We start from the raw sequence: 23,448 nt of genomic DNA, 5'->3' as shown, positions 1-23,448 counted from the left end.
CCCTTTGTCTGCATTGCAGCTTCATTTCTTAATTTTTATTGTCTGGGTTTCTAAGTCAACATTCCATGACAAGGATTGTTTAAAATGCAAATAATGATTTACATTCTAATTTGTCAAATCTGCCATAACTGACAACTGTATTGTACTCAATGGACTTGTCATCAGCATTGGCTCAGCAGAAAATACTTGCAAAAGATCTGCAGTTCAAGTGTGCAAGGGCTGCAGTATGCATTAGTAAGATTAGAAACAGTAATTTAAAGGAATTAATAATTGAATTAATTAAATAAAGCAAAAAAAAACACAATTAATTAAATCCAGCAAGGCTTACCAAAAGATTTGAAATTTATTTCCAGGTTTTCTCTGGCGTTTAAAAGTTAGGAATGGTTGCTCCAATGCTACATTTGGTGAGCTACAAGGAGCTGCTGGAACTGACAACCTCAAGAATTGTAACCCAGTAAAGGATGTGTTATAAATAGGCGGTTTACTGGTGGCAATAAGTTGAACAGATAATATGTGAGTCTTAGGACAAATTTTATTCATTTGTCAAAAGGGATGACAATTATTCAAATTATGTATATATATAGATTTTTTTTATCATAAGTGAACAATACAGGTAATTATCTTTTTCTGTAACTGCTTAACGTTTTCTCTCCTTTTCTGGATAACATGTTAGCCTGTCACTTGGAAGAACTTTTGTTTAGTTCATGCAAATTACATGGCATCTCTGAATCCTTGAGATGAGATTTTGAGATTCTGCTCTAAATTCCACCAGATCTAATATGTGAGTTAATTTATAGGCTAGCACTGTCCTCTTCCCCTAAAGAAGCATTGTATGTGAAACGCGTCGGAAAATGATTATTAAAGCGTGAACTTATTAGACCCACCTGATCCCTACAATGGCATCTTACTAATGTTTATTTTTTAATTGAATAAGTCGCTTATGATTGTCATCACTTTTGACAAATAAATAAATATTATCCTTAGACTCTTAAACAATCTGTTGAACTTATTTCGACCAGTCAACCTCCTTTACTTATCCTTGTATTGCATATTACATGGCTGCCTGGCAAGACAAAATACAGGCATAAGAACCCCTTTCTTTCCCCTCTCCCTCCCAAACTTCTATGTTTACAGAACTGACAACCCGCTTACTTCTTTCAGTGAGGTATGGGAATAGGAAGCTGTCTATGACATTCATTTTAATAAGGAATTTGGAAACACAACACTAATTAGAAGCATGTTACTTTAGATATATATTACTAAGTGTTAAGTTTTGTTTTATTGTCGCTTTTGAAATGATATGAAACAGAAATGTTACAATGAATCTACAGCTTGCACAATTAATAATTTTGGAAGCATAATTACTGATATTGGCCTTAGGTTACATACATTCTAAACACCACCCTGCAGACGTACAGCAGGAAACCAGAGAAAATTAACTTTTTAAGGCAGCCTTAATATAAGCCATGTTGAGCTAGTCATTTCAAATCAAGAAATGATTTTAGCACCTTAGGCAGAAGACATCAACTTTCCTTTTTATTCAGAAAAGTAAAAAAAAATATGGTTTTATTGAGACGAGACAGACATAACAAATAAAGATCTGTGCTGGTAATGGAATGACTAAGATTTAAGGACATACAGTATTACTTTAAACTTGAATAAAGCATTGATTAGGGAAAAGAGCTGAACTTCATTCTAAGTGGAACTACTTAGAGTGGCTGTATTGATGTTCTCGCACTTCATGTTGGGGCCCTACTGTTTTACCAGCTCAGCAGCCATTCACTAACAAATTTGCAAAGGGAAAGCAAAAAAAAAACTATTAGTAACCAGGGTTAGTCAATATTTGCTCCTGCTGGACTGTAATAACGGACGATGAGAGTCTAAAGTGTAAAAGAAGTTTTAGTTGATCATTAGGCATGCTACAGAAAGCTGACCTGAGACAAAACAGCCCCCCAATGCCCTCCTATCCTGATCAATAATATTTTATACAGGATGGCTCTGAAGTCAAGCAGGCACGCAGCAGGAGCTTGATAAATGAGATGCTCTCTCTTCCTTTGAAGCAGGCCTGACTTTCTATACATCACTTTTAAAGACAGCCTTCGGTATTACCCAGAATGCCCTATGCCAATTAAAATGTGAGCTCCTGCTTTAGTTTGTGCCAAACTGGGAGTTTGAAATTGACATTTTTCCAATGCAGACATAGAAATTGAAAAGGCAGATCAGTGCGGCTCACCATTCCTAACCTTTCAGACTTGTCTTAATGTCATATTCTGGTGACTGGTGAATCCTGGTCTTCAGAATATCCTTCATCATCATGGATCTGAGGCAAGCATAAGGCTTTTGTTAGCACACAAGGTCAGAACTTTTTTATATTTTCCTGAAACACAGATGTAGTTATAAAACACAAACAAGGCCAACGTTATAAAAACTAAATGTGGATTTGTATGAACTGTCATAGATATGGGAGAGAGTTAAACTCTAATGAACATAATATTCTATAGTGATATAGGAAAGTTTTGTAAAACATTTCTTTCTGCAATTTTTCTTTCTGTACAGGGTGGTAATATTTTTGTCAATACAAAAATTAAAGAGAAGCCAGAATTTAAGTGACCATAACATCCATTCAGAATTCATCTAGCTTATCATATCTTATCTCTTATAAAAAATAACTGTATTGAATGAAGAGTAGCATTTATCTTTTTTTATCGGACTAGGAATTCTTCATTGAATATCTGAACATGCAAGTAAATGAGACTAACTAATAATTTAAATACACTAAGAGGGCCAGGGAGGAAAAATCTTCAAGAAAAATAAGAGATCTATAAAATATGACTGTTGAACATCTAATGCCTTGAAGCCCTTTTTCCCTCCATAACTTTGATAGAACTATTATCGTATAACTAAAATAAAAACTCCATGATTATTTTAGAAGACTGGAAATTGACTTTTGTTTTTTTTAGTGTCTGTATGCTGCTATCTGCCATCTACTTAGCAATGGACCAAAAAAAAAATGTTTACAAAGCACTGACAGAGCTTTTTGGAAAGCTTTGGGCAACTTTTTTGGTAATGTTTGGTAATGTTACAGGAATGGTTGGCTGTCATTTTATATAAACTGCTACCAGGCTTTAACAAGTACTTTGAAAATTGCTATAGCTAAGCCAGCAAGCAGATTTTAAAAGAGAATACCATCACGCATAAACAGATCTGGGCTTAACATTCAAAAACTACAGCTCATTAATGCTTTAAATGACTCAAAAAAGAGTGTTAAAAGCAAAGCTTGTTTTACATACTACCTATACAAATGAAGCTTCAATATACAAATATATGTTACACGTTGCATGTTCTATGTAATGTAGGTAGGAAAGTTAACACATTTTAAAAGTTTAAAAAGTCATTCAAACCCAGCTTGAATTTGGTTTGAATGATCCAGTAATCACTTAGGCATGGGCAGAAAGCAATAAAAAATGCATGCTCAGCAAGCGTGTGGGGGGCATCCAGAATAGTATTATGTTACCCAAAAGTGAACTAAAGATTTCTCAGCTGAAGTGCCTGTCTTGCACTACTTTTCACCTACAGGCAGTTACATTATTAAATCCTAATGTGATTTTTTGATTCCACTAGCTACATTTTTCATGAGCAAGCCTAAAAATCTTTTTTGGCTAAGATAGTAATAGGTTATACAGTAGCAATGGGGTGGTAAGCCCATAATTATACTTCTAAATTTAAATCTGCTGCATCTTGAATGCATGAATTAATCTACAAACGCTATCGACTAAATCACCCCAACAAGCATAAAATACAGATAGTTTAGGTTTCCTTAAACTTTACATAGTATATCCAATGAGCTGACTTCTTACTTTTCATAAAAGAGCTAAATCTCATGTCTTAATAACCATTTTCCTGGTTTATTTCTTGGTTATGCCTTTTTTTTACATACAGCATTAATATTGGTTGAATCTCTTGCCTGGAGCTGGATTGTCATACAACCATAAAGATGAGTAAGTGTTAAGGGATTTAGATGGGTGTTAAAGAAAAACTTACTGATGTTTAAAGAATCAGTGTAGATGGATACTGAAGAAATTGCAGCTGAAAGCAGAAAAGACATACCTTATATTACTGGGGATATTATATGAAGCATCATCCATGGTATGGATTTACTATACTTTATATTTTTCTGTATCCCTCCTGGCTAGTATTTCAGGGTTTAGTATGTGTAAAAAAAAGAATAACTACCCTGATGAATGAAACCTTCATTTTTTATTTTTGACAATGTAGTTGATATGTCCACACAAACGTGGTTAAAGAAGACATTAGGTAACGAAGAACTGATCAGCTGCCTTTTGATTAAAAAAAGCTGAACTTACTAAGTAAGTACTAACTTACTTACTTACTAATTTACTAAGCTGAATTCTTAATGTGACTGTAATGTCCATGGCTCCAAAAGGATTCCAGCTGAGTGGTAAAAGGACCTTGCTGCCGGATTAAGTAGCTAGCCCATGCAATGTCTCTCTGAGTTATGCCTTCTTTCACATACGTGATGCAAATAGTTTCCAAACCAAATGACCCTATTGTGTTGATTTTTTTTATTAATAAGATTTTGGCTACAGACTGTTTATGATTTTTTACATAGAGGCTAAAGGTTGGAAAGGTTGTTTTTTGGAGAAGGGCAAAGGGTTTAGGGCAGTCAACCAGGGTTTAAGCCTTAGCCAGGGCTCTGAGGAACCCCAAAATTCCTCCAGAGGTTGCTAGGGGCTTTTTGAAGTCTCAGAGACTTTATACTTTAAGTATGTGATCTAAAAAAATAATATATAAAAAGAAAGGAGAACTAGTCACAAGTATGTCTTATGCAAGTATTTTGGTCTTGCATATTTGTAACTCCACAGGGTAACCTGTGAAAGACTTGTACTTACTTAATTATTTTGTTTTATTTAGCTGTTTCATATTCTTGCATAAGGCAAATCATTACCGGTTTTCTTTAAAACTTCTGTGCTGCCACATACCCAACTACCTCAGCTAGGACCCGTTTCAGAACAAACACAAACTCTTCTTTTAAAAGAATACTTCCCTGGATTTCTCCCCGGAGTCTGTCATCCTCAAACTACACAGTGTGACCTTTCGTGACAGCACTTCTACCGCTTTGATATATGTCTCCCTCAGGCAGTTTGCTGAATTCTTAAATGTGTCCGAAAATTAAAATGTGTATTTCTTCCATCGAGACTGGAACTGTTATTCTTTCTGCTTAAAAGTCATTCTTAGCCTGTGGAGGTAAAGCGATCTGATGAGTAGGACCTAATACAAGAACCGGAAAATAAGTTATCTTTCGATTACCTCTAAAATGTTGGGGTAGATATATACATGAACATGTTCCTTGTGTCTCTTGCTAACAGAAACATTATTCAATCCAGTGAGTCAAAACTTTTTTTGACATTTTCTTAGGTTTCTTTTCACTTCCTAGTCCTTTAAATCAGACAGAAAGTGAAGGAAATGTTCTGTATCAGACAGAACATGCAAGAAGTCTCCACAATCGACATTTTTTTCCATTAGCAAAGTGAAGGGTTGGAGTTTCTCTGCTGCGGAGGTAAATGACTCCAGTTAGGACAGGGTAGTGTGCTGTGGTGTCTTGAACATACTTCAGAAAAGAAAGAAAAAAGGCTAATTGTGCTAAAGTCCGAAATAATGTATTCCAAAGCTATGTGTTTTAAGGATCAGGCTGCCCTCCTTCAACGGGACTTTTAAAAAGTCTTTGTAATATTCAAAAAGTGGAATGTAAATGCATTTAAGAAATATGAATGTAAACATCACTCCTCAGATTGTGGAACAAGATTCCTAATAATAATGAAATAGAAAAAATATAGATATTTTTTGGAAATGACTATGTACAAGGTGGAGTTCATCTCGGAGAATGTTTCCAGACCTTCTCCTTAACGTTTATGTTTATTGTTCCACCCATGAAATCTAGAGTTTTCTAGAGTTCTCCTTACACATGGTATGGATGCTTCTACAAATGTGACCAAATGTGGACAGTACGGTACAACATGTAAGTGTTATAATATGTATTGTGCATTAATATTCGTGTTTTTAATGGTTATAAGATGTGATAACAAGGAAGCTATGTATGTGAAACGCGTAGAGGAATATTTTAAGCATTGAATATTTATGATTGTACCACGTTGGTCATTGTTATACATCCTTATGAATTGTTTTGTGTAGGTTACATATTAAATATATTATTTTTATCATTTCTACCAAAATGTCCCACATTGGTGTTTTTGTATATAAATAAATTTAGCTCTATAGCTCCTACATTATAACCTGCACTATAACCATTTGTGACAAATGGTTAATTTTAGTAAAAGGGGAAGCTGTGACACACAACATTTTTCAGAACTACAGGATTCAATTTAGAAGCACATGCCTTCTATCCCTAAGAACTCCATAGTCGTTCTATATTTAATGATGCCTGTATATTATTGTACAATATCTTACAAGACAGATATATAGATATATAAATAGAGTCATATATAGATCTAGATATAGATAGAGATATATATATTATTTCCACATTTGGTATAAGTGGTTCTATTGGCTATTAACTGCAAGAGATTTTTAATGGAGCTCTTCCAATGAGTGAATGACAGCCAGCAGGGAACACAATTGAAGTGCTTTGTTCACAGAGACATTGCTGACTGCGATTGAATGACAATTTCTGTACTAACACAAGTACAAGTTCTGCCTTCAACCAAGAGAAACCATATATCAGTCCCACTATTTTTAGAAATCTATATATTTTTTCAGCAATATAAAGGCTGCAATAGATCAAAGTGAAATAAATAGTAATACAATGTAAAATTATTCCTAAAAAAATTACTTTAAAATATAGTCAGCTTCCTTCTATCTGGCTTGTATGCCCTGAAACACAGCGCAATTGAGTCATCCGCTTCAAGCTCAGCGAGATCATGTAATTGTGATCAATACCTCTCAGGGCTCCTGAGGCTGTTTAAGTTTAAGCGTCCAAGAAAGTTGCACAAATTGTAGTTTTCAGCAAATCTCAATTAACCCCCTCCTACGAGCTGAAAGCAAGTCAACAAATATATTTAAAAAGGGATGCTGTGATATCCTGTGACAGTTAAGAAAAAACGTCAAGCATCATTAATTTGTTTTTTTTTGTTTCTCACAAACTGTATAAATTAATTTAGTTAACTTATCTTGTGAAACAGATGTAAGGTGTTCCTTGATAAAATAGCTATAGATATAGTAGAGGTGTTGGTGTATCTTGATGCTGCAGTGTGGCTTTCCTTTATAGGTATTTAAATAAAATGTTAGAGTGATATTTCATTTTTTATTTTTTTAAATAAATACTGGGAACATAATGTTCCACAAATTGTGTTGTCAGGCGGAATATACAAATTTATAATCTCCAACCTGCATTGTACTACTGTAGAAGTGGCAACACTTATTCTTTGTATATAAAGCCTTCAGATGTTAGTGTGTGTATCTAGCTTTTAAAAAAAAACATTTTTTAGAGCTTTTAGCAAGCTTTGTTCTACTGAGTTCTTTAAAGTGTTCTATAGCTGTAGTTTGTGAATGTTAGGCACAGATCTGTATATATTCATTGGTTCTTACTTTAAATAAGCATCTGGAAGGCTCCAGCAGAACTTTAGCAAGTTATAAAGTACTTGTCAAATTTCTATTATTATTATTATTATATATTAGGTGACAACAAGCTCTCAGTCTGTATCTAACATTACCAAACAAGCTGTATAAAAGCTCCGGCATTGCTTTGTAAAAACCTGCTATTCATTAGGCACTTGCAAAAACTAGTTTACAAAGCCTTAATGCGAAGCTAAAAGCCCTTAGCTTTACTACGCTGAATCCAGTATGTGGCCTGCGGGCAACAATATTGTAGTATTCCTTGTGTTCACCTTTAAACAAATCAGCAATTCTACCTGTAAATATGTAAACTATTTCAGAAATAAATACAGTATACTCACAAAAAGGTACAATTTCTCATCTTTATTATAGCAGGTATATCTTAACCTACTGAGTACCCTCAATGTGGGTCACCATATTTCAAGTATTCCTTGACATTATTACATGTAATGCTAATGTTGGGGTAAAACGAGAAACACCCTATGACTGTTGAATAATGCTAAAGTAAAAACGAATATCCTGGCCCAAATCAGATCTTTGAAAGCACTGTGCAAGCAGTGGGGTTAGTTAATATGATGTATTAAATGGAATAGACATGAACAAAAAGAAAGGGTATCTGGAACACATTTAGCTGTTTGTCTTGGGTATAAAATACTTTACCTTTGTACTTGGTTCCCCTGTGCACTACAAAGGTTACCTTTTCATTTTGTTGAATTTTTTTCTCAATTTTTTTTCATTTTTGGTGATTAACTTATTTTTTATTAGTTTGAACTTTTATAAACTCCTATTTTGGGTTACCCCTGCAGCCGGTGCTCTTCTATGCTGTCCAATGTCCTGGGTGGTAGGTGGTCCCTCAATGTCCCCTTGTACAATGCATGACTGCTGGTCCTGCATTGTACAGGATGACATCCCAAAGGAAATGGAAGCTGCTAATAAGAACGAATGCAAAGGGAACCTGCAGGAGTTAGCACTAAAGTAAATATATCACCTTATTCATCATTTCCTTAGCAAAAAAAGCTGTTGTAGTGTAGGAAGGAACAACTGAGAAGTATTTTTTATTCCTGGAGATCACATTTAATAATGCAATATTAGTTCTAAATATATTGGACTGTGGGTGCTAAAGACCAATATAAAATCACCTACTAGACACTAGACCTCCATGATGGATTTTGAAGAATGACACTATATATCATAAGATATATAGAGAGCTGCAATATCTGAATGCCTGGAGCTGTCTAGACCTTCTCAGCTACATCCTAAGGAAATGTTCTAAATAAATAAATAAAACTTAGGGCCTTAGACGTACTTTGGGATTTTCTGTCTGCATGGTTAGCAATGACATTTCCAGATTCAGATGCCTGAACGCATAGCTCATTTTCAATCTGCTCGAAACCAAGGCAAGTCTCATGTTGGACACTTAGAGGATGTTGCATTTAAATGATGTGAAATTGCCCCTGTGTGTACGTGGATGTTGGCGGTATTGGATGTGACAGCGATGACACTGTGCTATGGAAAGCAGAGAAAGGGTCTCTGGGTAAATGTCAGCTTTGTGAATCTCCATCACTCTCGATTTCCTTGCGGGCTTTCTGTGTGTCACTCCTATTGCTCTCTTTTTCCACTCTTTTTCATCTTCACTGAGCTCCTGACTTTTACCAGCAGTTTTTACCATGTTTGTTTCCATGGATACACAAATGATATCGGAAAAGTTGTTCCTTGGTCATACGTGGTAAAATCTGGGCAGGAAAAATGTAATGCATGTTCTGTATGATAAAACGCAAAAGGATAAAATCACGGAAACAGCGTTTTCAGTGTGCGGAGATGAATGAAACTAAACTCTCATTGTGACAAAGGAGCCTTTCCTTTAGATCCCTCTTTCTGATCTGACACCTGCTGTTTCAGACTCTGCTAGGACTATTACATGCATTTATTGCAGATAACGTGGAAATAATGAATCTTTTTCTGTTTTCAAGCAAATGCCCTTATCTGTATTCTTAAAAAGTAAAGTGATACCATAATATATAGTAAGTACAAATCTTATAGTAAACATAAGCCCTAAAATAAGTCATACATGTGGTTTGACATTCTTCATCAGATTTAACTGCTTTTCATTCAAATACTATTTTAATTCTTAAAAAACTGCAATTGTTCATGGTAAACAACTCATTAGCCAGACACTGGACAATCTAATGAGTTGTTTATTATAGTTGCAGTTTTATTAGGAATAAATATTTGTATAGTCAGTTACATGTTTTGATTATAGTAGAGAAGGCTTTGAACCCCTTTTTATTGTTGTCTGTGTACCATTGGTGAAATTTTCTGTCTCAGGTAGCCTAACGCAAAGGTAAAGAAACTCTCCCAAAGGGGCTGATTTGCTTAATTGGTTTTGGCTGGTCACTTGAGTTCAGGTTGAATTATCTTATATCACTTAGTTTAGTAAACATGGTGATTGTTCACTTTCCAAAGAATACCAATCACATACAAGAAAAACTAAAAGGAATGATTTTTCCTTGCACATGATTGGATGAATAAAATCAGCGGAGCTAAGTTAAATATCCCTTGAAAGGCAATACTTCACTTTTATATGAACAACCAAATTCCTTAATTAAATCAGAGAGAAATTCATCTCAGACAAATGTTACTGGAACAAATGCCCCAATGAAGATTTCCTCTTTACCTGTAGTTCTAAAATTTAGTATTTCCACTTACTTCTCGGTTACAACAAATGCTAGTTTAAATAGGGTGAGAAGGTTATGCTCCTCAAAGGGGACAGGGGCATCACAAATCAATACGTTATCCAGATTTATAAAAAAGAAAAAGAATGTTTGCAGCCTCTCCCCGTCTACATACACTCTCTCCCTAGGGTTTGCTGTATCACACCCCTGACGTGTGTCCAGTGGCCCCTCGTAGCCCATGTAACCGGATAGCAATGCAGGAGTAAAACTGGGAGATAGCGATGGTGCATTGTTATAAAGATGTAAAATTACTTTGAAAAGTACTTTGCTCTGTGCAGACTGAACATTAGAATGGGGAAGACAGGTGGTTTCGGTAACTTAGAATGCAACAGGTTGATGGTGCCAGGCAGAGTTGGAGTATTTCAGAATTATCTCTGGGATTTACAGAAAATCAAGCAGTAAAGAGAAAATATCCAATCTCTGGGTGAAAAATGCCATGTTGGTGCCAAAGGTCATAGAAGAATGGCGAGACAGGTTTAAGCCGATAGAAAGGCACTAGAAACTCAAATAGCGGCTCATTACAACTGAGGAAAGCAGATGAACATATCTGAACAAAAAAAATGTTAAACCTTGAAGCAAAGAGGAGAGCACAACAGGTGGCACCTGTCCTCACAGAATAGGCACCTGAAGTTACAATTCCCATGACCTTGCCAAAAATGGACAAGAAAGGTTTGGAAGAAAAAACAAGATCTCAATTGAAGCCCACAGCTCACTTTTACCCGGGGGTCCTCTCTTAGCGGTGTCCTATACAAATTACACTACACGGTCCAAACTCTTCAAACGCTAGTTACACAAATGCTACCCTTACCCAATTAGAGTACAATGAAACGATAAAACGGTAGTGATAAACTACAAATCTAATCTTCTCTTACCTAATTATATGTTTATCAGTTGCTCAGCAACAGCCAAAATTGACCATTATTACATAATGTCTACAAAAGGTTAGATAAAGCATACCTTTTAGCAGTAAAAAGAAAACCCTATTTTATCCTTTTAGAAACACTGAAGTGCTTTCCTTTTGATGGTAAATTGCTACTTTCTGAAGTTTCATTGCTGAAAATCTTTGTTTGTAATAGTCATGTTCTACTTCGGGAAATAAATGTTAAATAATATTCTTATTATGTAATTATCTTACAATAAGCTGTGTAAAGTTAAGAAAGGCAATGCGCATGTAGATCTGAAAGCTTATTCTTATGTGTATTGCACTTGTCAGTTATGTCAAAATATCCCTTGGAAAACAGCAATATATTGTAAAAGGGAAATAGGTCATAAACTTCTGATCCACAGGTCAAACATGTTTGAAGTCAATTATATCAAGGTTAGATAAAACCTGTATTAAAAGAAAACAAACTTTTTTATGGGTTTAATTCAAGATGCAATTATAACCAATATGCAAGAAGACCAGACCTAATTTGTTAAATTTATTACAGAAAGTATAGACAGAGCAGACACACAATTGTAGTGGCCAGTGGGTGAAATCATTGTGTGCAGGATCATAAAATCAGCATAGACTTTGTATCAAATCAGGAGATAGGAATCTATATAGAATTCTTCCACACACTTCTGATCACTAGATTACGGGAAAAAGAATAAGGGAGGGCCAACGCAGTACAGCAATGCCTGAATCTAAAAGTAAAGTACCAAGCTAGTGGGCTGTGGGCTCAAGATTTCATTGGTAATGTTTGATTGGCATATACCTTTCAAGAAATCTGAATATTAGGATTCCAAGCCAGAAAAGAAATGTAGATTATGTCGATTCTGCCGGATTATTACAGTGCAACTGCTTCATCTTTCCCCATAAATATCATCTAATTAAATGCATTTGTCATTTCTGCAACAATTAGATTTAAGTTACAGCCATTACATTATTTCACATGACATACAAACCATCTCCCTTAACCATGCAGGAAATATAATGTTTTTTTTTTTTCAAAGAAATGTTTGTAGAGAAGTCAGACTAATAGATTCAAGGGGTCTAAAGATATGAAAATAGTCCGATTGACTGTTATCTGCTCTAGCAGGAGATGTTTGGTTAGCGGTCAAATATATTTAACGCTGACTAATGTTTAAGGGCAGAATTCGGTTGAAGATGTAGTATCTTGTTCAACTGATATTGTTTTTTTAAACCTTTCAAAAAATGGCAAGCAATGGGCAAAAGTAATGGTCACTATCATTGGCCGTAGCCTCCATGCAGCTGTTTCTATTCTAATATTGGCCAGGCCCTAATTTTCAGTGTGTACAGATACAAGGCTTTGCTTCCTCATACCAGAGCTGCCCTCCTCTGATGATGTAATAACTGGCGGTGTAGTCTTTAAACAGCAGCAGGAGCACAGGTCACCAGAATGAATGACGCAGAAGCAAGGTGATGCTTGCAGTGCAGGTCATCAGTTACAGCTTTTCCAGCATAGAGAATAATGGCAAAACAATTGTCCTAAAAGCTTTTTTCGGTTTGAGGAACCGAAAAAGAATTGCTGTTTTGCAGGAGGATTCAGGACAAAATGCAATGTGCTTTTTAGGGTACTTTTAGGGCATAATTAGCATTTATGGATGTTCTCTGTAAACAGAAAATTGCTTTGTAAATTCAAGTCTGACACCGTGAGGTATCTACACACTGTCCGTACATTCTCTAACCGTGCTTTCTCATTATATATGCCATTGTAATTCTCTCCCTAAATAGTACACCTCCACTTTAGGTATGGAAGCAGACCAACATCCCCAAATTCCCTAGTACAGGATATTCTGGAAGCATCCCAGACTCAGTGCCTGATCTTTGGCATGCTGTGTGGAAAAGTAAGTTGGTACCAGTTACATTTTTCCAGGTTTTATTAATAGTATATTAAGGAAGAGAATGCAGGTCACTTAAAAAAAATTACAACAGTGGGCAGAAATCTACGGTAACTTGTATCTGGTCCACTGACTGTATGAACTGGCAAAGCAGTAGTGACTTCCACTACGGTGGCCATATGCCAAGTAGTCACCTAAAAGGAACTCCACAGTCCATTCTTTAGTCAATACAGGCTCTCCTATAGTACTTGCATAACATCTAGGTACCTGAAAACAGAAACATTTCACGGGGAAGTCTAGTCTAGGCCCTCACCAGATACCTTACAGCCGAGAGGTCTCAAACTATTAGGAGGACCAGGGAGCTCTAATGCCAGTGACCAAGAGCATCTTCTTCCTAGACCTCACTAGACACTGTTAAAAGCAGAAGTGATTTCTACTACAGTGTCCCTATGCAAAGCAGTCACCTAAAAAAACTCTTATTCGGTAGCACTTTTCAAATGGTGCTAAGTTACCTATTATAAACTTTCCAAATGGATCATAAGTAGAAATTAGTCTGAACAGGATAATGGAAGTCAGCTCCTTGAGATAGTGGATTTATGTATGCCTTTTGGAATTACAAAACTATGCAGCGTGCACTTTGTTATCTTGAGACTTGACCTGATGAACTGTACTTAATATCAGTAGCAGAAGCACAGAATAGAACAGAGGTACCTGGGTCATTCGTTTAACTCCAAATATCTCCCAATCAGGTTAAGAGAGGTTTCTTAAGCTACGTACACACTTCCAATTATTATTGTTGTTAAACGAACGACGAATGATCCTGCACGATATCTACGAACGATCGTATAGCACCGATCCTGCACATACAGATAACGACACGATCGTTCGTAGATATTGTACACACAATAGATACGATCGTTTGAGCGATAGAGGGAGTGACGTGCACGACAGGAAGTGAACGAACGTTCGTTCGTCACGCATGCTCAGACCATGGACGATCAACGAACGATCGTACACACGAACCATGGTCAACGATCGTCGTCCAATCCGATCCGCCGGTCCGGTCGTTCGTTTCCAACGACTTTCCTCGTTCGTCGGCGTCGTTGGTTACTTTTTTTACGAACGATTTTTGCCCAATCGATCGTTCGTCGTTCGTTCGTCGTTCTTTTTGAACGATAAAAATTGGAAGTGTGTACGCAGCTTTAGATGCTTTGTAACTATAAAGAGTCAAGCTTTACTGAAACCTGATTAGGTGACATGTTAGCAGTCCAACCTTTCTCATCTTCCAAGTAAAATCTTAACAATGAAAACAGTGCTAGATCAGAGTAGCAAAGAGGCAACCAAACTAGCAGCAGTGGAAGAGGGTAATGAGCAAAAAAAAAAATCAGTTCTTTTTCATGGTTTCTATACTATTTTTGTTTTATAGAGATTTTATAGAAATCTACAACAACTACTCAAAAGATGCTCAACCAGCCAACAGATGCCTGGAGGTTGATTTTCAAAGCTTGCAGATCAAAAGACTTCTGCATATAGTCAAAGAAAATTCACCCAAACATTAAGTATCAAAATTTGTTATCTTTTTATAGTCACCATCAATAACTCAATGAACTGTCAGTACCTTCCACCCAATCACATTTTGTACCAAATCTCAATCTGAAAGGTCTTAAAGTCCATACATGGTGGTCCAAGACTTTGCTAGGACTTTTAAGAGGTCTTTGCCTAGTCTGGTCATTGGTTATATTTTTGTACTGCTTATCATAATTTCATAATAGGACACGTAACATTCCTATTTTATTCTATGATGGCGTTACTGTATGAGGGCTCTCTGTAGACCCCTATAACCATAATGATCAAAAGCTATAGAAAAAAATATTAAATTATCAATGTTTTACATGATAAATCCAAGGCAGAGTTCCCACAGACAGTTGACAACGATATGATTATTCGCTCCTTGGCACTCCATTTCAACTACTATGTGTTTAGGAGGGTGGTGAGGAGGAAGAAATGATATGTATTTATCAGTGTTTGCTGAATTTTCTAGTAAAGGACTACAGCTTTAGTTTTTCAGCCACATGTAGCAAAGATCATGGGTCATCTGCCGCTCTTCAAAACACTTTAACAGCTTTGGAACTGCTTCCAACAGCTTCTATTTGCTTCCAATTTTCTGCTAATACAGTTGCAATGTGTTCCTATTCATCTCTATAGAAATGGTTCACAGAAAGCCTGAGGTGCTGCATGATGCTTTTGGAAAACTGAACTGTAAATGCACCACCTTTAAATGCAAGCAAATGAAGGAATCTCAACCATTCCCATTTGTTAAAAAAAAACAGGGCTTTGAAATGGTTGAGTACATGTTGACAGTGGTTAACCAATGCATAGGGAAAATACATTAATAAATAAAACACCCATCTATACATAACCTAAGAGACATAAAACCAACTTTTATAAACCACTATTAGATGTGAATAATAGAAAAGTAGAAGGGTAGAAAAGAAAATCAATCCATGGAAAAGTCCATTTGCTGACCAAGTTAGCTCATCACTCAGTACATGGGAATCTCCAACAATCCATAGCAGAGTAATAGTGTGCATTGTGAAATATCATATTAAATCAAATAACTTCCTAGCCAATCTGACTTTAGGTAATGGAAAATGTGTTCCTCTGTGTAACTAAGATGGGAAAGGACAATATTGAAAGTTAATGTAGTTTTATGGTAGAGCAAAATGTACAGATTGCTGGCTAGCTGGATGATAGCACATGGCTGACCAAAGCAGTCCAATGGCGATCCTTCACTATCCAATCACACTCGAGCAATGGTTGACCAAGCTATAATGCTTTAACTCCAGCAGAAACAGGGGAGGTTACAAGTTAGGACTTAATTGTGCACTTTGAGAGGTGATGTCCACCTTAAAAAAAGTCAAACAAATTAAAAAATTCTTAGCATGCAAGATGGTTCATACATTCTTTTACTATATGATTAACTATTTGAATTTACTTCCACTTCAAGTTTCAGTAAGCACATATGATGACCTTATAGAAACCAGTCTATAGACCCACAAAGCCAATAATAAGCCTTTGTTATTTTCAGCAGCAATTTGAGAAGAAAATCAAAACAAGTTAAAATGTTTACCTCGTTTATGATGCTCTGTTAGCGGATATTACAAACTTGTACTTCTGATTTTAATTATATTTCCAGTTATAAAAATCTTCATTTAAGGGCCTGTTGTTGTGTTGAGAAGTCTACAGCCTAACAGCCTTCTCAGATCAAACTCCAAATCCAGAATGCGAACTACAAAATAAAACAAGAAAAATATAATAATGTCAGGGTATTAGGAAACCAAACTGTGCTCTAGATTTAAGGACATCATAATCGCTGTTTCCTGCAGAGGACCGCTAAGAGGAAACGCACAGGGCAACAAGGATTAAACAGTGGTATAAAGGGCAGCTAGAAAACATCAACATTCATAATATAAGACATCAAAACAGCTAATCAAACACCAGGCAGATGGGACTGTCAAAGCTAGAAACATCAGATGACTGGGGCCGTAGGTGGACTGGCAGAACATGAGGGAGATATCAAAAGGTATAAAGAGATAACAGATTAATATTAGAAGGGAGTCACTTCAAATAATAAATTATACATCTGTGAAGTTTGTTTTGATCCAGGACAGGTGTTAGGAAAAAAGGAACTCAGCTGACAGACAGCATGTTTTAGGCACATTTCTGAAGAACCTCTGAAGGTAAAGAGGTGGATAAGACAGATATTACTTGCCAAAAATTCATGTTTCCAAAATCACTGGCTACCGATCACAACAGGCCCAAAGTGTGATATTCATATATTGTCATAAATAACATGTTGTAAAGACCCAGAATGCCACCTGTTTTATGTTTGGTTCATGTTGTTTTATTACAACAGTAAAGAAAATGTACTCAATATGCATTTTGCACTTGTCCACTAATACTGTCATAAATAGGGTAGGTTTCAGTTTGGTTAATGATCAGTTGAATTGTTTGGCACCTTGAATGCCCCAGGTTTTCTGATAATAGTAAAAAATAAACATTACAGACATGGGTGTAACTACATATCTTGTGGTCCCATAACAACATATGGCCTCCAGTAACCTTTGGTATGCCACCTGACATAGTAAATTGGGACAATAGTGTACATTAATCATGCCTTAATGAGCTTAGGGGACTGTCAACAAGGCCACAATATATATGGGACCAGGGGTGTAATTAGAAATTGCCAATGATGAGCCGCAGCGCAGGGGACTCTCTTTAAATTTATTCAGTAGCTTACTAGCATTTTTGTACACCAAGTGATGATAGATGATAGACCCCAGCCAACAAGTGCTACACATATTGGCTTGGTGATACCTAAAAAAATGTTTTTACTCAATAACTGTTCCTCTGCACATTTACTTCACAACCTTAAAAACTTCTTTAAAATGTTGTCTTTTTTTTTGCAGAAAAGTGTTTATATTACGAGCCAGGTTGACCAGAAACCTGAAGACAATACATCTATATAAAGACGAGGGGATAAAAGTTTTTTTTGACTAGCAGAAAGCATGACCCTAAATGTGTGTCTGGTGCGTCTAAAAGTTATTATTTTTATAATGGAGACTTATTAGAATCTAGGTTAATAATACAATATTGGATCTGTGCAGGTATACTAATGCATCTATATATGTGCACTACTTTTCTGTGTTTGTTGCCTCTTTCCTAGTGGGGCCTTAAGGCAGCTCCTTCAGTTGTTACTGCAGCTGTTAGTTTCTAGAACTACATGACTAATTACAGGCTTTGACACAGTAAGCAAAAGTGTATAGACACCTAACCATGTTTGTGCTGGCCTTTTTGAGCTTCTTGACATCCTTTTCCAAAGCCAAGCATATTAGTTGGAACCCCCACCCCCTCCTTCATTCCAACAGTCCAACCAAAAGAACATTTGTGAGGCCAGGTTTAATGTTGGTGAAGAAGCCCTAGTTCACAATTAAGTCCAAAGGTGTTCATAAGAGGTGAGGTCAGGGATCTGTGTAGGCCACTTAAGATCCTCCTCACAAATCTCATCCAACCTTGTCTTTATGGAGTTGACTTGGTGTAGATGAGTTGAGTCACACTGAAATAGAAAAGGGCCTTCATCAAACTGTTTCCACATGGTCTGAAGCACACAATTGTCTAACCATTGCAAGAAAACTATTATTTAGGGGGCAATTACATACTTTTGGTCAAATGAGTTGGTGCAATGGTCAAGAGACCATGTTTTTGTATATTGCATGACCGAGGCATTTCCTTCTCCTTCTGTAATTACAATTTGCCAGTTTATATTGTGGTCATTGGAGACTTTAGAGAACTTCAGTGAATCAAATTTCCTAATGTAATCATAACCTAAATTTTATGAATATGATAAACTACTATTTGGTTAATATAGGTTGGAGTACATTCCACGTCACCCCATCTTGCTGTGCTGTTTCAATAAATACGCATACAAAAATGTTATAAAAATCCCTGAAAGTTTTTATTTACCCATATAAAGTTTGATATAAGCATTGGTTCACATGGAAATAGTTTGCCTTATTACTCTAATCTTCCTTTGTTCAATGGCTTGGTGTGCATTCCCTATGGCTCTTGCGTCAGAAAGGATTTATCGCTTCTTGGCTCTAAGTATATTAAAGGCTGAATAATAATTACTGTCATTACTAAAACATATCCACAAAACACTAACAAAACCATAAAGGTAATTTTCTAAATGATGTTAAATACGGCTGTAAAATGTGCTGGCTTTTCTATAGAAGACATATTACAATAACAGCACTCAGCTCTACCATTAGAGGTGCTTGAAAGTTCTTAAAATGTACATTTTAGCATGGAAGGAGGTTGGCATGTATTTACAGACTTTTAACAAAATGAAGCTGTATTTAAGAATAAGCCAACATTTCTTTAGTATATACACTTAAGCCCCATTGCCTACTAATTATGAATGTACAATGACGTCATATCAGGGGGCTTCATAATTAGAAATATTGATGTGCAAAGCAGGCTTGAGCTGAATGTGGTAAGATCTTGGGGGTAGCAAATAGATACTTGTTAAAAGGGCACACTCTAGCCTTTTTTTTAAATTTTGGATAGGGACTGGTTAAAATTCATGGCTGGTTTTAAATGTTAAATAATGGACTAAATGGATCTGGTGCAGACACAGTGGAGGTCTTAAACTGGCTTTCAGTGCTGATGTCTGAGCTCCAGACATATTGTTGTATCATTAAAAAGGAAGGGATTGCCTTCAGGTTAGCCTGATCTCTGCTTGGGCATTGGTATCTGTGTTCCCTATTGATATAGTAGTGTGGCTTTCAAATATATCCTAGAAAAACCTCTGTTTTAGTATATTAGTTGTTTTTCTGGGTAGCTTAAATAGGAGCTGGGGAACCCCGATGTAAAGCGGTATCTGTATTTCGGACAAATGATTTATTTGCAGTCCTGGCATTGGCCAGCTGGCCATGAATTAATGGGATATCTCCTTTCTGGTAAGTCTTCCCTCCTTCCTGGTAAGTCTTCCCTCTCCACTAGTTTATGTTGCTGCTTCTTTTCTGTGTGACATCTGTCGGAGGGGAAGCAGAAAGTTTTTCCCGGCCAGAGGTTCTAATCTTTCACCATTCTATCCAAAACTAAAAATAAGAAACCCAATAACTGAACCCCTAAAACCTCGCAGAACTTCCATGCATAAAAAGTCTCCTAGGAAGAGTGTGCTCTTTCACACAAGATTCCCACATTTATCAAAAATTCAAATATTTTTCTAATTGGAATAAAATTTTGTGTAGGAAAACATGTAAATCGTATGTTAAAAAAATTTGAATGGTGGATAGCAGAATTTATAGACTTAAAAGTCTATAAAATTAAAAAACGAAAGTTTTCATTTTTTTTTGCTATTTGTCTGCTTTTGCAGAGATGCATTCAAAGTGACAGGAAACTCTTTTAGGCAGTTGTCAAGAGAACAGGTATCCTTTTTAGGGGATTTACCCCAAAATCTATTCTTATAACAACTTTATATGTGGAGAAGGTTCCCAACAGAGCCACAGACAGAATTGTTGGGGCACAGTGACACTATCCCTGAAAAACAATCTTATAATTCTTTATACTCACTTCCACCACCGTATAAAAGAAATTCAGATGCCAATTATGGTATTCGTAATGCTATATATGCAAAAATAGACATGGAAATTCATTAAGATATTTTTTTAACAATTGAAAACTGACAAAAATAAAACTTTGTGCACTATCTCTAACTTAAATCTTTGCCGTTGAGGAAGTGGTAATATAGCTGAAGAAATCTCTTAAACTACAACGGTGGTGACAGTAGAGAATAGAACTCCCCTGTCACAATTTTGTCTCATCTACTTTACAGATCCCTCCGTCCTACTTCAGGACTTTCCACAAAATGCTGGGAGTTATGATATCACAGCTACTAAATGCTTAGATTTCTGCTGGTTGCTGTATTATTAAAACAATTATGAATGGCAACTGGAAAATATACCTTCATTCTGGTGATTAGCTTTAAGTGTCTCATTTGCAAAGGGAATTCTCTATTGTAAAACTGTTCATAACACTATGAAAGTAGAACAAATCAATGAATGTATTAAGCAAGAGCTATCCAAGTTCTATGGTTCCATCTATGTTATTATGTGGTTTTCTAAACTATCATTATATTTTTCCATCCTGTGTAGAATAAAGTAAGGCTGTCACAAGAGAAATGTAGAGGTTTCTAAAAATACTAGTTGGCTGACAGTATTCTAGATCCCTAGCTTTCCAAAGCACTGAGACTGAATATGTATGTAATGAAGGGAAATCAGACAAAAGGTCAGAGGTCTTGTTACAGATCATGGAAAGTATCAAAGCAGAAGGGTTATTATGATAACACCTCACCTGTCATTAGATGTGCTGGCTTAATTACTTTTCTTTTTTTAGCATGTTGAACTTTTTTTGAAAAGGACTTTTTGGCCAGACAGATAGAAAGAAAAAATGGTATGATCCACCGAAACCTGCTGGGCAGTGTGGCTACACAGTGGTAGAAGGGCTATCCAAAGTTCTGGTGGCTTTCACCTCTCCACCCGATGTCAGAACTTTCTTCTATACTTATCTAAGTACTTCCTCATTCTGTCTATCATCTAATAGAGTAAATGCTGTGCTGCAAACCTGATCTCAGATTTCAACTGTCATGTTGCCAGTTAGGGTAAAGAACAGGAAAATAAATAGTTTTTTTAATAATCTCAAAAGAATAAAAGCTAGATGGTGTTTTCACACATTGCTCGCAGTTGCTTTTAACTTCACCGAAACATATGGCACTGGGTCATACACTTAAAGTGTCGTTGTTAGAAGTCAACGTCTTCAGATCTGAAAATAATAAAGATACTTTCTGCTACCCCTGTGAAATAGTTTACAGTAGGCACATTCACCTCAAAGGCAGGCTTGGAAAGTTGCAAAACAAAACACATTGGCCTGTAATAGATCTACAGGAGACAGAATTTCAGTGTGAAGAGTGATGCATCTTTGGTTGTTTGATGCTGTGTTACCAGTGACTCATGTCATTCACTATCCGAAACTGACAAGATCAGAAATGTACTCAGAGTGCAGATAACATCATCAGCAGAACCACACTTCCATAAAGTACAATATACTGTGAAGTCCGATGGTTCATATGTGACTTTATAGAAATCATGATCTGGAACATGGCAGCTGGCTCTCCTGACAACCTCCGTCTCTCGATTTAACAAAAATGTTTTCTACACAGTCAGCTTTATATAAATAAAGAAAACCTTTCCTAGAAGAAGATGGAGCATTGTTACTGTGGATATCATTCTGCAAATGCTAGCTTGCTGGCTACTATGCTGACATCTCAGCTTCAATAATCTGAATCACTAAAAATGAGAATAACTAGGCACAAACTGAATTCTAAATATGTCAACATGTATTCAGAAAACAGTCAGCATTGGAAGCCCATTTCATTATCTAGTGTGTTTGATGTTTGGCAGAGGAAAATGCAATCTTTATAATTCTCTTCTGTAATTTTTTCATCTTTTTACATTTTGCCAAATTATTTTTTTTGTCTTTCTTTTTGAGCTTCCTTCCATTCTTTCTTCTCTTTTCCATGCTCACTCTTTTTTCTTGCACCCATTCTTTCCTCCTTATTTCGCCTAATTAAATGTCACAGCACCATTTTATTTTTATTCTTTTTCTTTTATCATCCTACCTTGATTACCCTTATTCCTTCCAACTGTTTTTTTTTTATTAATTGTTCTTAATTCTTCTCTTCCTTTGTGTCTTCCATGCTTACTCTACTTCTTTCTTTCATTATCATTTCCTCCTTCTTTCACCAAATTAAATTTAAAGATCTATTTGCCATTGTTTATTATATCCATTTTCTTTTATCATCTACCACTTCTTCTTTCTAAATTTTTCTTCATCTCTCTCTCTTTTTTCTCTCTCTTACTTTTATAATATCTCCTTCCTCTCTCCATTTTTCCTTTCCTTCTTTACCTTTCCTTCCTTTTTCTGTTTATTTCTGTCTTCCTTCCTTGCATAACTTAATTCCTTTCATATTTCCTTCCTTTCCACCTTATTATACCAAATTATATTTCACAGCTCAGTTTGTTCTTTTTTTCTACCCTCCTTATTCTTTTAACATCCTTCCTTGGTTGTCCTTTTTTCCTTCCAATTTTTCTTCTCTTTTCTCTTTGTTGGGCACCCTTTTCTTGTTCTTTTCTTGTCCTAATTTTCCTTTCCCTTTTCTCTCATGCATTTTCTCTCCTACTCTATGCCTTCCCTGTGAATGTCTCTCCCTACTTTCCCCCTTCTTTCACCAAATCAAATTTTAAAGATGTATTTGTGCTTACTTATATTTCATAAGTTTTATTTTATCATCCACCACTTCCTCCATTTTTCTTTTCTGCATCTCTTTCCTTCTTCCATCATGTCCTTCTTTCTTTACCTTTCCTTGCTTCCTATTCTCTTCCTTCCACCACTTCCTCCATTTTTCTTTTCTTCATCTTTTTCCTTCTTTCTTTATTTTTCTTTCCTACCCTCTCTTCCATCCTTTTTAATTTCCTCCCTTCATCCCTTCCCTTCTTTTTTCCTTCTATTACTCTCCATGCCAACCAGAAGCCAAGATAAAAAAATATTTTTCAAGAGCAACTGGTAAACACTGCTAGAGAAATAAGTAACACATAATCACCAGCCAAGAATGTGGGAGAAGCAAGAGAATGTTCAGCAACATTTTATTCCATGTTTATCTTTT

The 23,448-nt window shown here is 36.0% G+C and overlaps 1 protein-coding gene across 4 annotated transcripts in view; it reads right to left on the bottom strand.

Moving 5' to 3' along the window:
* ELFN1 (extracellular leucine rich repeat and fibronectin type III domain containing 1) overlaps positions 1–23,448 on the bottom strand; it is a 344,736-nt gene that overhangs the window by 124,305 nt on the left and 196,983 nt on the right. For 2 of the 4 annotated variants that reach the window (XM_072417763.1, XM_072417759.1), the window contains exon 4: positions 16,297–16,455. The gene's annotated coding sequence lies outside the window, so the exon portion shown is untranslated. Of the gene's footprint in view, positions 1–2,233; positions 2,321–16,296; positions 16,456–23,448 lie in introns of all 4 variants that reach the window. The other 2 variants (XM_072417760.1, XM_072417762.1) reach the window with 2 other exon arrangements.

This window comes from Pyxicephalus adspersus, chromosome 7 (genome assembly GCF_032062135.1).
Source record: "Pyxicephalus adspersus chromosome 7, UCB_Pads_2.0, whole genome shotgun sequence".
In the NCBI taxonomy this organism is placed as follows: Eukaryota; Metazoa; Chordata; class Amphibia; order Anura; family Pyxicephalidae; genus Pyxicephalus; species Pyxicephalus adspersus.
The sequence above is the reverse complement of the archived record's forward strand: the minus strand, read 5'-3'. Positions and strand labels throughout refer to the sequence as shown.